General features: G+C 43.7%; 1 protein-coding gene across 1 annotated transcript in view; it reads right to left on the bottom strand.

Moving 5' to 3' along the window:
- LOC107992436 (MATH and LRR domain-containing protein PFE0570w) overlaps nt 1–14,790 on the bottom strand; it is a 129,547-nt gene that overhangs the window by 112,094 nt on the left and 2,663 nt on the right. The gene's annotated exons all lie outside the window — the stretch shown is intronic.

Below are 14,790 nucleotides of genomic sequence, written 5' to 3'. Positions count from 1 at the left end.
CCTCTACCAGGCCCGATGATGCATCGCACGCCATTCGACTCGTAATTAATCGAACGCCCGACCAACGAGCGTGAATCGGGCTTCGGAGTGTACACCGACCGTGTGTGTTCTGTTTTTCATCGTTTCCTCCATTTTCACCGATCCTTCCCCTCCTCTTCTCTTCTCTCCTCTTTCCTTTTTTCCTTTTATTTCTACGCGCGATGAAAGTTTGAAAAATAAAATCGCGAGAGAGAGAAAGAGAGAGTCTTTGTTAATAATTCTTTCAAGACTCGTAGCTTGCACCTATCGTAGATTCTCGGAGAGAATTCCCACTCTTTGATTGGTTGATTGGTTCGTCGGCTGGGAGGAAACCGGAGAAACTCTCCCTCTTTCGTCCCTCGTGAAATTATTTTTTCCAAAAAGAAAAAAAGAAAAAAAACAACCACGACACAACGAAATCTCGATGGACATGAGCGTCGAACGGAATCTCGCGCTCACTTTCTTTGTTTTTTCAGCCTGTGTTTCCTTTCAGCTCGCATCGTTGTGTTTTTCTTACGCTCTTTCGTACACCAGACACATCAAACACTCGTTGCAATCTCTCTTCGCCTCCTCTTCCCGAGGAATTTATTAACATCTCCATCAAGAATTCGCATTTGAAAAAAACGACGACGATGCGGCGCGCGATAAAGAGATACCCGTCGGATATGAATCCGAAGCGAGATGGCGGTTTTCCGGTCTGTGTCGAAGTGGAGGAAATTGTTGTGCATCGGGATAATTAATAGGATGGAGAAATGATCGAGACTAATCGGCGATTCGAACGTATCGAATTCACGCGACGTGGAATAATAAATTCGGCACGTCGTAAATCCAGGTTGGGACGAGGCGAGGCGCACAACAGTTCCATCGCTGGTGCAACCAGTTTTGCACGGCCACGTCAGAACGGCCACTTGTCAGAACGTGGCCGTCTCTTGATTTGGATTATTTGCGCACACACACGCGCGCCACGCTAAAGCTAATACCGGGGCCGTGAGTACACGTGGACGCGAAAGAAGACGCTAAACTCCATTACGCGGAATCGTACATTAAAATCTCGTGGGCATCCATGCGGGCTCAGAAGCCATTTGCTTTCATCGGGACCGAGCGGGATGCAGCGGTTCTCCGATTGGAAAAACGATCCTTGGAGGAACGTTGACGCGTCTTGTCTTCCAGCGATGAAAAGTTGGCCGGGTTCGAAATTCGTTATTGGAAAAATTGAAATCGAGGCTGGATGTTTCCGATAATGATTCCGATGATGGGGATGGATGCGCATTCCCTCTTCGTGGAAATTGATCTTCGAGTTTTAAAAAAAAAAATAATTGCACGATTTATTTTCGCTCGGTTATCTAGAACGACTAGAAAGTTGGATCTTTCACTTTTGCAGAAAAATGATGAAAAAAATTCAACTTTTAAATATCTAGTTTAATAATATTCGTGGAGCACGAATGATGGATCCTTTGGAAAGGATCGATAAAGATCTACATCTAAAAAAAAATGTCAGATAAGACCTCGATCTATTAAATTACAAGCAATTCAAGTTTGCGCGTTAAAGATGAAACGAGACGGAAATAGAGCGACAAGATCATCGTGCAGGATAGATCTCGCTTCGTCTTTACGCGGTCTTTAATCGCTTATAATTTAATAAATAAACTTCAATCGGCATTTTTATATACCCAAGAATCTTTCTGCCCCACGAATATAAGCTCCATACATCTCCATCAAGCAAAAAAAAGATTAACTTTACGTTAGAGCTAATCTATCCAAAATGCTTGAATAATAATTAATTATCCCTTCTAATCTGACGAAATATCATACAAAGAGGACTCGTTCCACGTTTCCGATTCGATATCATCTGCACACGTTCGAATCCTTCGTCGAGCACGAGAAATTCTCTATCCCATTGAAAAGAAAAAAAAGAAAGGAAAAGAAAAAGAAGGGGAGAGGGGGACAAAAAAAAAAAAAAGAAAAAGCTTGCCTCGAAATTCCTCGAAGTGCGGAGCCGCGAGTTAAAATTCGCGCAGGAACGTTTCGAAAGGAGGGGGAGGAGGAAAGGGGGAGGGGGTAGAGGCGGAGGGAAAAACTTCGCCGACGAAATTCGATCGATGACCATCGAATGACTGGCGAAGAAACAAGGCTAGGAGGAGGAGTGCAACAAAGGGGAGTCGGAATACCGAGTGGCGATCGATCGAAAAGTTCGAGCGATCCGCGCAACGCCGGGCCCCGGCACATAACGAGTTTGAGAAACTCTGCCGTCTGCGAGGAGGTGCGCGACTGCACTTGACTTTCCAACTTCACGACCGGGCGCACGGCTACAAAAGCGAGACTACTGCCGTCTGCGCCAAGTCTGCGCCGCGATTCTGTGATACGCGGGCGAGAAAGGGGCGAAAATTGAAACGGCCGTGGAATACCCGGCCGGCCGCTGACGGACAAGGCAGGGACCGAAATGTCTCGGGGATTAAGAGGCCGATGGGCCGATGCGAATTGCTCCTTCTCTTCTCCTCGGCCTTCCCCGTTTTCCTTCCGCGAAACGAGCGTTCCCTCTTTGCGTCTCTCTCTCTCTTTCTCTCTCTCTCTCTATGTATATATATGTGTGGCGAACACCTGTTACGAAGAAATTGTGGCGGATTTGTCGGTCAGCAGGAGAGTTCTCTCTCGTAAAAAGGGGAAGAAAGAGGCAGGGATTATTTGAACGGGGAGAGAGGAGGGGGAGAGAGAAAGGGGATGATGGTTAAGTTACGAGGATGGTTGGGATCGTTCTGGACTCGTCTCGTTTCGTCCGATCGTTTCCGATAGGAATGGTGAATTAATAAAGATAAGGGGTTAAGAGGAAGGGAGAGGAGGAGGGGAGTGAGAAGTTTAAGCGAACGGATAAGATTTTTCAAGAGACGATTTACGGGACGACGATCACGACGGGTATGGTGTCGATTTTTGATCCCCCATCGAAATAGGAGGAGGGAGAGAGGGGGGATATTAAAATCGTCCAACGATAAGAGGTTACGAGTTGGTAGCGAGTTGCAAGTTGGGCAGGCCCGATGCGTTAATGTTGTTATTGCCAAAAATGACGAGGAACGAGTTTACGCGGCTCACCGATCGCCGTACCATCTTAACCAGCCGCACACCGAATCCGGTTAGACCGGTTCGGCGAGACGTTAGATTTTCGCGTGATCGCACTTTCGGTTTCTGAATATTGTGTCCTTGAATGGAGTCCTGCTCGCCGGGGCCCGAGCGTGGCCGGCCGGCAAGGTGATGCAAGAATGAGTGCAGCGAAATTCACGAAAAGAGATTTAAAAAAAAGGAAAAAAAGGAAAAGATATCAAAAAAAGAAAAAAAAAGAAAGGAGAAAAAGAGAGGAGGAAGAAAGGAAATGGAAGAAACGAAAGAAAGGAAAGTATATCACGTGTGTGTGTATGCGTGTGTGTGTGTATGTGAGTGAGTGTGCAACCGATAATTACGGGTCTTTACCGATGTTTCGCTCGGATTTCATTGCTGGCCCGTCCCCCTCGACGATTACATCGCATGCCACGCAGCTCCGTTTCACCGATCCGAATTTTGATACCGAGTATTACGCCGCAATCGATACGATTTTAATTAAACGATCGATATTTATCGCGTTAATCGACCGATCCGCACATATAGATCATCCCGATCAACGCTCCCTCCACAGGAGTGGGGGAATTTAATTAACGCACCGGATAACGAATTTTCGACGACGGGGAAATCGCGTTTTTTTCCCTCGACTTCGAAAAAACCATCTCCAATCCCTGTTCTCTAATCGATATATGATTTATTCTTGTCGTATAAGGGGAACCGGTTCCATCCAACGATTGCTGCTCGCTTCGAAAAAAGAAGTCCACCGTTTACCGCGACACCGCCGATGAAAAGTCATTTTACCTATGCCAGTAGGTCCAGTATTTTCAACGCTTTCTCGAACAAAAGGAGAAGAAAAGAAAGAAGGAAAGAAATAGAGAGAGAGAGAGAATAATAAATAAGAAGAATAAATTATACGATATAAAAAGAAGAGAGAAGAAAAAGGAAAAGATTGGAAATAACGCGCGTATGTTTGATTATCCTCGAGGAGAGTAAAGAGTCACGAACGATGTTCGAGAAGGAGAGGGAAGATTGGTCACACCCATGCGTATCCGTGAGTTTAATCCGTGGTTTTCGAGAAGACTCGCGAAGAGGCTGGTGCTGGGCTTTGCTGGTGCAAAGCGTGTATCGAAGGACGAGAAAGGGAGGGCGGGAGGCGTACATTGGTATACAGCGCGAAGAATGATGGATCGTCATGCATGCCCGAAAACCCGTCGGGACTCCACGCGGATGAAGAATGTTGGCCGGGGAAGAGAGAAGAATCCAGCCTCGGAGCCGACTCTCTCTCGCAATACTATATCGACAATCGGTGCACTTTATCCCCCACCCCCCTCTTTTTCCTTCGATCCTCGATGGATCGATGATCGTCACGATGAGACAATCGCTTCGAATTCGATCTCCAAGATCGGAGCAGGGAAGGTTCGGGAGGTTTGCGTTAAATCCACAGGAACGAGAGTGCCGATAACGAGATGCAGATCTTTGATGGCGCGAACACCGCGAGTGAAACTCGCCGAGTCTTGGGAACGGAGTCGAAAAACGGCGCGGAAAGAGAAAAAAGAAAGATTCGCGAAGCTCGTGCGTTTACGGTTCATGTGGGAGACCGACGACGACGAATATAGAGAGAATCATCCGTGAAACAGCAGCAACAGCAATGGTGTAGAGGAAGAGGAGAAGGAAAAGAAGAAGAAGAAGAAGAAAGAGGAGGAGAAGGAACGAATCGGGGGACGTAGAAGAGTGAAAGATGGCCAACGCATGGACCGAACAAGGAGCCTCTCTTCCAAGAAGGAGTAACGAGGAGAGAAGTGCGTGATAAATATACGAATCAGCCCGGGTGCAACGGAGAGAACGATTAACGAACCGGGAGGAAGAGGGAGGAGGCGCGAGAACCGCGAGAGGAACAACAAAAAGGGGTGCACAGAGGAACAGAGAGAGAGAGAGAGAGAGAGAGAGAGACTACCATCCCGTTTCCATTGCGAAGAAACAGAAACGAAGCTGAAAACGGTGGAGCGGAGTGAGCATCGGAGGAAAAAAAAGAATCACACGATAAACACGGCACACCGGAGAGAGAGTCGATAATCGCGAGGAGGGACGAGATCCATCGGCGAAGAGACGGAGAAAGAGAGGGAAAGAGACGAACGGGGCCCGTTTGCAAGGGAGCGAGAGGAAGGATCGACAGATGGAGAGACGACAGAGGGAGAAAGAGGGAGAGAGAGAGAAAGAGAGGAGAGAACTCTTGCTGGGTCTCCCCCAGACTCATAACTGGCCAACTGGTGGGGGAACGCCCTTGACTCGGACTCTTGGTTGGCGGGGGAGTGGGACCATGGTGCGGCCTTGAGTCGGCCCGTCTCGTTCTTCGGCAGCGTTTCTCAATCTCGCAGTCTCGTCGGGGGTCTGGCGACTCGTGACGTTGCCGTTCGGCCGGCCGAGAAAACTTGTAATCGACGTCGGTGGACGGAAAGAGAGAGAGAGAAAGAGAGAGAGATCGCGTGGAAGGCAGAGGGAACTCGCGAAGGGGAGAAGAGAGAGAGAGAGAGAAAGAGATCCCTGGCGTACACCGTGGTTCGTCGGGTGGTAGGGCGCGGGTCAGGTGGCCGACATTGTTTTCGTGACATTCCTATGCTATTCGTGTTTTCGCGGTCACGTCGCTTCCCTTTCTTTCTTTCTCTCTCCCGTCTGGCTTCTTCCTCCTGTCTGGCGGACGATCACGGCGGGGAGAGATGGAGATCGATCATGCACAACCGAGACCGGTGATCTCCGTTTTCCCGCGACTCCCGTGACTCATCAGGGAGAGCTTCAACCCTGCGACTCAACCTTTATGAGTGTGCGTGCACACGGGAACATCAAACACTGTGAAAAAAAGAATCGATCGCGTGGATATACGAGGAGTGGCCAAAATTGGAGCAATTCGATCGGGGGGGTTATTAAGAGCGATAAAAATAACGGAGGAATCTAAACGAGGTTTAAAGACAAAGGCATGCGAGAGAAGTGGCCGGGCACGACGGAAAGCTAATCATCCGCAGATCGCCAGTCACGCGGGCCTCTCGAAACGAGTCGACGGGCTTAAAGAAGGGTTCAAGGTTCGTGAACTTGCCACGACGATCGTCGCGACGGCCGTCGTACGAGCGGCCGGCCCTCAGGAGAGTAACGAGAAACCTCGCGGTGTGCACGTATACCCGCTTCTGGCCCGCGTGAATAAAATTCCTTTTCGACGCAGCGTCGCAGAACCACGGCCGGGTACGATCTCCGCCCGGACGAAGCCGTGGAGAAAAAACATTCCGATGCGCTGATTGCATCTACCGCCACGCTGAGCCACAACGGTGCATCAACGGGCGGAGGTGTTAATCGGTTTACGAGTCGCCTTGAGATCCCAACGAGAGAGAGAGAGCCGCGTCATTTTTAGAGACAACGATCCCCGAATATTTTTTTCAGCAAGATTTAACGAGATAAATTAAACACCGTATATACTATGGTTTTAATAAGTCGGCCAAGATGACTCGATGAAGCGATTATATCATTCACGTTAAAAAATTCCTTCTTCGTTCGTTTTATCATTCTCTCATCCCGTTTGCTCGCCATTTTTTTTCGGAAGGGGTTGCGCTCAATTATAATAGACTGGGCAACTGGGTCGAACGCGATCACGCTCGAGGAGGAACGGTTTTTTCGCTTTCGCGGACTCGATGGCGATCCCTGTCATTTCGCGTGATTATCGCTCGGAAACTGCACGGGTTTCTTGGCAGCCCGCGGTAGATACGACAGATACGATCGTGCATCAGGCCGCGAAACGTGCTCGCGAGTATGCCGGCCTCTCCGATCCAAGCGTGCGCCACCAAGCCGGTTATTATCGCGTCTCTGGCCCGCATTCGTTTGCTTTTTCGATCCCGGATCGTTTTAAACGCGTCCTCTACGCTGTACACGGGGGTCGGCCCTAATGTCCCGTGATCTCGAGGTGATCGTTCATCATCGGGATGGATGCTGCTGGGATACAGCCAGCCGTGGCTTACAAGCCGGACCGAGGCTTAATTACAGTGATCGGTTGGTAGCACGAGCTAGGAAAAATAAATAACGCACAGTTCGCGAAAAGGGAGGTCGGATTCGTCTTCTCGTTCCTTCTTCGATTCTTTCATTGACGAATCAAATTGTATCGAGATCCATCGTCGAGAGGTGGAGGATAAATCGACGAGAGCGATTCGATGAAAATAAAAATAGACACGGGGAGGGAAAATTTCGGAAATCCCCGGAAGATGAAATTAAGGAAGTTGAGAACAAAACGCGCCTCGTCTGCCAGAAGCGTCTGCAAGGCTAAAGGAGCGGGAGAGTGTACGATGGAGAAAAAAAAAAAGGAAGAGGCAACGGGAGAGCGGACGGGAACGCGAAAGGAGACGAAGATTCGACGAAGAGCGTGAGAGCAGACGCGAAGGGAGAAACGGAGATGGAATCGCGGATTGGAATATATATATAGAGAGAGAGAGAGACAGAAAGAAGAACACGTGGTACGCGTAGAAGGAAAGGGGACGAAGAAAGAGAATGAAAGGGTGAAGCACGGTCGAGACGATCCTGAGAGAGAGAGAGAAAGAGAGAGAGCGAAGAAGTTGGTCCATACTAGCATGCGCGTATATACGACGCAGCGAACACCCTTTATACTTTATTTTGCCTCCACGCGAAATACCGGCTGACAGTTACTCTCTCGAACGAAATAAAAGGTGGCCATCCTTCTCTCGCTCGCTCCATCTCCCTCCTTCTGTTCGGAAGAGAGGAGCACAACTCACAGAGGAACTTCCACTTGGCCTACTACTCCACTCCACTCGCTTGCTCGCCACGGACGAGCTACCGGGGCTTTTCTTTTTACGCGAGCCACTTCCTGTTCGAACTTTGTTTTTCTTTCTTGTCCCTCGCCCCCATCCGCCTCGTTCTTCCTTTCTTCCTTTCTTTCTTTCTTTCCTTTCTTTTCCCTTTCTTGTTGTTGCTCGACCAGACCTCGACCATGGGATTATGCAACGCATAACGGAGAAATCTAAACAAGCAAACGACCACGAAATCCACGCGTATCACCCTCCCGCGCGATATACTCCGAATTCCTTCTTTTTTTTCTTCTTCTTTCTTTCTTCTTTTTTCTTTTTTTGCGTCGTGTTATGCTCACTCCACTTCTCCCGTGGTTTTTTTTTCGACTCTCTTCGACGCAACACAACTACCTACAATCCCTACTATCTCGAGGACGGGGAAATTCACATCGGATTTGCGTTTCGAAAGTGGCGCGCTAGTCTCGACGCTCGAAGGAGTTAGCCTTAATTCGAGGTTCAAGCCGCCGCGATTCGGTTTTGTTTGTTTGGAAACGCGATCGTTCCAATTGCATAAATTAACGCGGCACGAAATTCAAACGGGTTGAGCAGGCCCCCGTCACACACGGGGACATCATACTGGTATTCGTGTATCTATGATACACGCACAGCCTTTCTAAGTCTTGCTCAATTAGAAAGCGTCATTGAACACATCCGCGCCTGCGGGATTCTCTTGGTTATTCAAACGAATCTGATCAACCTCGGCTGTTGTGTTACACTTTTCCCATCGATAAATAATATTCGAATATTTGAAACGATATTTCCCTCTTCTCTCTTATTTAAAAAATTCAATTCGGTCAATCGAATTATCGTAACGCGGATCCTTGGTCGAAATAATCCTCGATCGAAATAATCCTTGGTGTGAGTGAATCCTCGTCACGCGGGTAATCAACTCTCGTGAATAATTCCATTGTAACAGAGCCACCCCTATATATAAGGGACAATATATTCGCACAACACGGTTCGTATGCAAAGGGTAGAAGCAGAGAGAACGCGACTTGTCTTCTTGCTCTCCAACTTGTTACTAACTGCGGCGTAATATTCGCCGGCTTCGTTCGGTCGTTTGACTAAATCTATCGATGTTTACATCGAGCCGTTTCGCGTAACGATAACAACGTGTGCGCGGCAACAGGTTAATCGCGTTCGAAAACAAACCGCAAATGTTAAACGGTCGAATGATTTGTTATGTTCCGTTATCTCTTCCAATGTTTCATTGAAATCCATCGTATCCTTCCTCATCCTCCTCTTCCCTTCGCTCGCGATCATTCCCGAGGGAATGCTCCACCCTCGTCCCCCTCGTCCCCCTCGTAAAAATTCCGAATTCGAGCCCAATTTCTTACCGTTCCTTTTTCCATTCTCTCGGGTCCAAAGACCCGATCTTTCCAATAGAAGTGGTGATTTACTTCGGCCATCCCGATACCACGTGCGATCCGAGCGGATTAGACGCGTCCTTGACGGATCATTAGCCGCCGGGGCTCGTGCGAGGGGAGAGGGGGAGGGGAGAGAGGAGTCAATACGGGTCGTACGGTGATCGATACGCTTTGTTTTCGCAGGACCACGATACCCGGCCAACCTCGTTCTCTCCCAGACTGTCAAACTGTTTATGCACGAGAGCTGTTTTTTACCTTGCACGCCGGTTACCTGCCAATGAAACGCCTGCCGACCTTCGAATCGGAGTCCGACCGTTTTTGTGCCCCGCGCCGGTAGCTCTGTGCCGCGCGGGACCTCAAACTCGACGCTCGAAACGCGCGTATCTAAATGGAGGTAACGTGGAATGAACACGTACACACGGAGAAAGGGAAAAACGAGCTCCATGGTACAATTGTACCGATGTGTTTGAAGAATAGGGGGGAGGGGTCGAAATTTTTGGAAATGGACGACGAAAGTCCAGCTCACGATTCTTGGAACTTTTAACGAGGTGGATAGTTAATCCTTCCAGGACCAAATTCCTTTTTCCTTTCTTTTCCTTCTTTTTTCCTTTTTCTTCGGTAAGATTATCAGTAATATGGTGTGTGTGTGTGTGTGTATATATATATATAGAGAGAGAGAGAGGGAGAGAGCGCGATAAGATTGATGAGATTCAATCATTTTTCCATCGTTCGATGAAGAGTGTGACGACTCTGAATGACACTTCATTCTCATTCTCTCATTCGATTTTTCCTTTCGAGGGAGGAGGCATACGAGTGTCGTGTCGGACGAAGACACGATTAGGGAGAATCACAATAATTTTTCGATATTAGTGTGCATCGCGCGTTACAAATCGGTTACAAATCGCGATGCGAATATAAGTCTGATAAGGGGTACGATAATTGCGTGAATGCGGAATAGTTAATGGAAGAAAAAGAAAGAAAAAAGAAAAAAAGAAAAAAAAAACAGAGAATACCACAAAAAATGCTCGCAAAGGGTGGAACGCGGACACGTATTATAAGTGTGGATAGAATTTTAATGAAACCAAAGCCCGTTTTATACCGATATGTTTTTTATAAGGATTTTATACGAGAAGAAAGGACCGCAACGTTTGTTCGTTTCCATTGATTCTTCGTTGACACAGAGAAAGAGAAAGAGAGAGAGAGAGGAGGGAGGGGGAGAAAACGAAGAAAGAAGGGGGGAGAGGGGAAGGGTTCTCGTATAAAACGGGCTCGTGAACGCTAATGAATGACGATTGTTAATTCTCTTAGCCGTAAATTGTTTTCTCGTCCGTAAGCTAGACACGAAGTCGCGAATTTTTTAAGAAAAAGAAAAAAAAATATTCTACCGACCCTCGACCGATAAGATCGTATCGTAGGATGATTCGCAAACTGATTGTCTGCCTGCAATTTCGTCTCGTCTGTTGAAAGGAAAAGAAAAAAAAATAATAATAATAAAAAAGGAAAAAAAAAAATATTGGATTGCCGGTAAGCGATTAGAAAGAAATTTATCGGTTATCGGCAACAAGACCTTGCAGTTATTATAGTGCACTACAACGCAAGAGAACAGGATAGTTAGGTTAAAGTCTATAAGCATTCATCAACCGTTGAATCGATCTCGCTTTACCGGTCGAGGGTTGCATTCGTCTTGTCTTAAATCCGTTTCGAAAGTTGTTCTGTTGACCATATATAGGATAGGAGAACATTGTGATTGGTACGAATTGCAGAAAAAGCGTCAATAAATCATTTGGTCGATTAATACGTAGAGTTGTACATGCGTGCAATGGGATCTTACGGCGGGAAATGAAGGAAATCGTGAAAAGATCCTTCGAAAATTCTGTGACCCGCCCAAAATTGTAGCGAATTGTATAGCAGATAAAAAGGGAACCAGGTCCAATTTTTATAAGGCGAATAAAAAAACGTTGTCGATGTTACAATGAGAATGCACGCGTGTAAAAACAAAAAAAAATGAATAAAAAACGAATGAAAAACGAAAAGGAAAGAAAATAAAACGAAAGGAAGAAGAAGGAGATGAAAAGAAATAAAAAAAAAAAAAGGAAAAGGGAGAAACAAAGACATTAAATCAAATATACGTATTACTATATAAGGGTCGCTGTAGCGAAACACAATTGAAACGTGAACGAAAATAAAAAGAAAAAAAAAAAATAATGAGAGAGATAGGATGACGTGGTGAACGCTTTTTTGTTCAAGTTTTGTTACACACAGCGATTGCTAGCGTTGTACATAGGATATAATATTCGCGCAGGTGCTCCGAACTTTGCAAGCATCTTCCACGCTCTACCGAAGAATACGTAATTCAGTGTGACTTATAGAAAGAGAGAAGAGAATAAATGGGGAAGGAAGAATGGTAGAATGAAAGAGCGACGGAGAGATAGAGAGAATCTGAATAATATCTACAATTTTAATGACTGTTTTCAAACTCGTTCCAACAATGTATCGATAAGACAAACGCGAGAAAGTGACAATCCCGAGAAAGAAGAGAAGATTTTCGAGCGAGACGGAAACGGTTTCGTTGCACAGACACGCTTCCATTTTTCATTAGAATAACCGTTGCTCCGGCTAACCGCCGCGTAACTAATTACCACACCTGATTTCAAAGATTCTCAGCATATTTTTGATACGTTGAATTATATCGATACAAGTATACATACAGATATACAGAGTGACCAATCGTCGGCCAAGCCGTCATTGGCACGACGCTCATACGAAATAATCATTTTTATGCAAATCATTCAATATTACTCTCTTAAACGACCAACAATATTAAGAGGCTTCGCTTGAGAACAGCAACGTTCGATTTTTTCACTGGCTGATCCAAAAAAAAAAAAAAAAAGAAAACGACAACTCGGAATCCCGAATTATATCACATCCTCAAAAACGAAGGAAGAGATCGGTTAATGTTAAATACATGGAACCTGAGAGATACAACCATATTTAATTATACATACATTAAATAGATAATCAGAGTTAACAGATATAATATAATATAAAGCTTTAAATGACTGATTATTACTTTATTACGATCTCTCCCTCGTTTTTGAGCGCTCCTCATTTTTGCATCAGCCTATACCAAATACAAATCAAAACTATATAGTATATATACAATAAAACTGAGAGCTGTTTCTGTGCTGGCCTGAAATCTGTCTTGAACGAGGATTGTTCAACTTTTCCACGCGGCAAACAATGTTCATCATCTTTTTTCGATAATTAAGACGGTTTCCCTCGTGAGATTGCACGCGTTACGATACGTGTCATTTAATCAAAATGTTATTGTAATACTAGTACAGTAAGGAAAAACAAAATGAAAAAAAAAAAAAAAGAAAAAGAAACGAACGGGCGAGTGCGCATTTTAAATGGAGAGAAAGAGAGAGAGAGAGAGAGAGAGAGAGAGAGAGAGAGAGAGAGAGAGAGAGAGAGAGAGAGAGAGAGAGAAGAAAAGCGGAAAAGATACATCGACTGATTATCGTTAAGGGTGGATTGCTGAAACGAAGATTAGCGACGATTTTTATTGTCTGATATTAGAGATAGAAATTTTGCTATTTATTACGGTGTACTAGGATACGCTTATTTCCGAACGTATTCATATTTCATACATGAATAGATACAATGCTAATTTTCGTTTGGCCGTCCATTCCGCGAGACTTTTAAACGCACGACGACTTTTTTCACTTTCTTTCCTCGTTATTTCTTGAGCTTTCATCGATTCTTGGATCTTGAGTCTGTGGGTCGCGGCTGAGTCTTCACGATACGATTTTCGATACGATTTAATCGAGTTATAGAATGCACGAAAAAAAAATATTTCTATAAATATTATACGCGCTGTAAAGCAATAAAGTATTGGGATACATCGATCGAGATACGAAAGAGAGAAAATGAAGAGGGAAAAATTTTTATGAAATTTATAACGTGTCCATTTCTCTGTATAAAAAAAACGAATTAATACAAGTGCATATATTATGTATAAAACAGGGTATTTCAAGGTATGGAATATTTTCAAAAAAATTCAATTTGTTCAGCTCTATTATAACCTTGAAATACATAATCTTTGATCTTAAATTTTATGATTTATTGAATTCATATCTTTTTTTCTTTTTTATTAATTTTTAATGATCAAATGATAAAAAATTTTTCTATTTTATTATTTTATTATAATATCTCATTTAATTTAAACAATTTATAAGAAATTTTTCTCGAAATTAAATATATAGAAAACTAAAACAAAAAAGAACAATACACAATATTGAGACCAAATCTAATGAGAAAAAAAATAATATTTGGTAAAAAAATAGAAAATTTTATTTATATGCGTCGATGTTAATCACGATACTATATTGCGCGGATCTTTCGTGGTATACGTAAAAACATAAAAAAAAAGCACTTTAAAGAAACAAAAAAAAAAAGATGGGAATCACAGTGTATATACATATATATATGTAGTATATATATATGTAGTATATATATATATGTAATATATATATATATATATATACAGGACCACAGGTTCGTTAATTTTACAATACAAGAGACACGAACATTTTTCGGATTAAAAAATAAAAAGACAAAATGAAATAAGAAAAAAAAAAGAGAAAAAACGATGAGAAAAAAAGAAAAGAATAGTGAATATAGTTGATGAATGCGTGTCTTGTTGCGCGCCTGACGGACCGTGACCGGTCCACGTTGTTCACGGATCCGTACGCCATGTTTTAGGCGCACAATCAAGGAAGTGTATAGTGTTTAAACTCGCAGCAAAGAGCAGAACAAACTCTCCCCCTCAAAGCCCTTGTTACGAGCCAGCAGTTGAACAATGATGTCTGATTTTTATCGCCAGAGAGCAGTAATAGCACAAGTGAAACCGTTTCTAAGTACATTTGTTATACAAGCATATTGTTATCATTGCCACGTAAAAGCAATTATTAACTCCATAGCCTGGGCCATTGTTAAGTGAACGAGAGAGCTAGAGACTGTTTCTTGAAGCTGGATTGCACTGATACACGTATCCTTCGTTTACTATTTCGTGATTAATAATTCATTTTCATTTTTTTTTTTCTATCATTATCCTTTTTAACTGATTATAGCTTTATTTATATATTTATAACTATATTCATATAAGTTATCTTAATTGAAATTTATTTCATTCGTTTTAATGTCGTAGATCTATAATTTTTTCGACGAATGATTTATAAAAGATGAAATATATATATTAATAAGAGAGATGAATTAAACCTTTAAATTAAAGATTAAAAGAATTAAAAGAATATCAGTAACACTATTTGAAATGCTAGTTTCTTATAGTGTCTAATGAATAATATTTCTAAAATTTCCACCATTTTAAACTTTGATTTGAAGGTTAAGTGAAAATAAGATACATTATTTTTTACTTTTCAAATTTTCTTTATGTTATATGTTCTTTATTTTTTTCAATTTTT

This window comes from Apis cerana, linkage group LG10, assembly GCF_029169275.1.
Source record: "Apis cerana isolate GH-2021 linkage group LG10, AcerK_1.0, whole genome shotgun sequence".
In the NCBI taxonomy this organism is placed as follows: Eukaryota; Metazoa; Arthropoda; class Insecta; order Hymenoptera; family Apidae; genus Apis; species Apis cerana.
The sequence above is the reverse complement of the archived record's forward strand: the minus strand, read 5'-3'. Positions and strand labels throughout refer to the sequence as shown.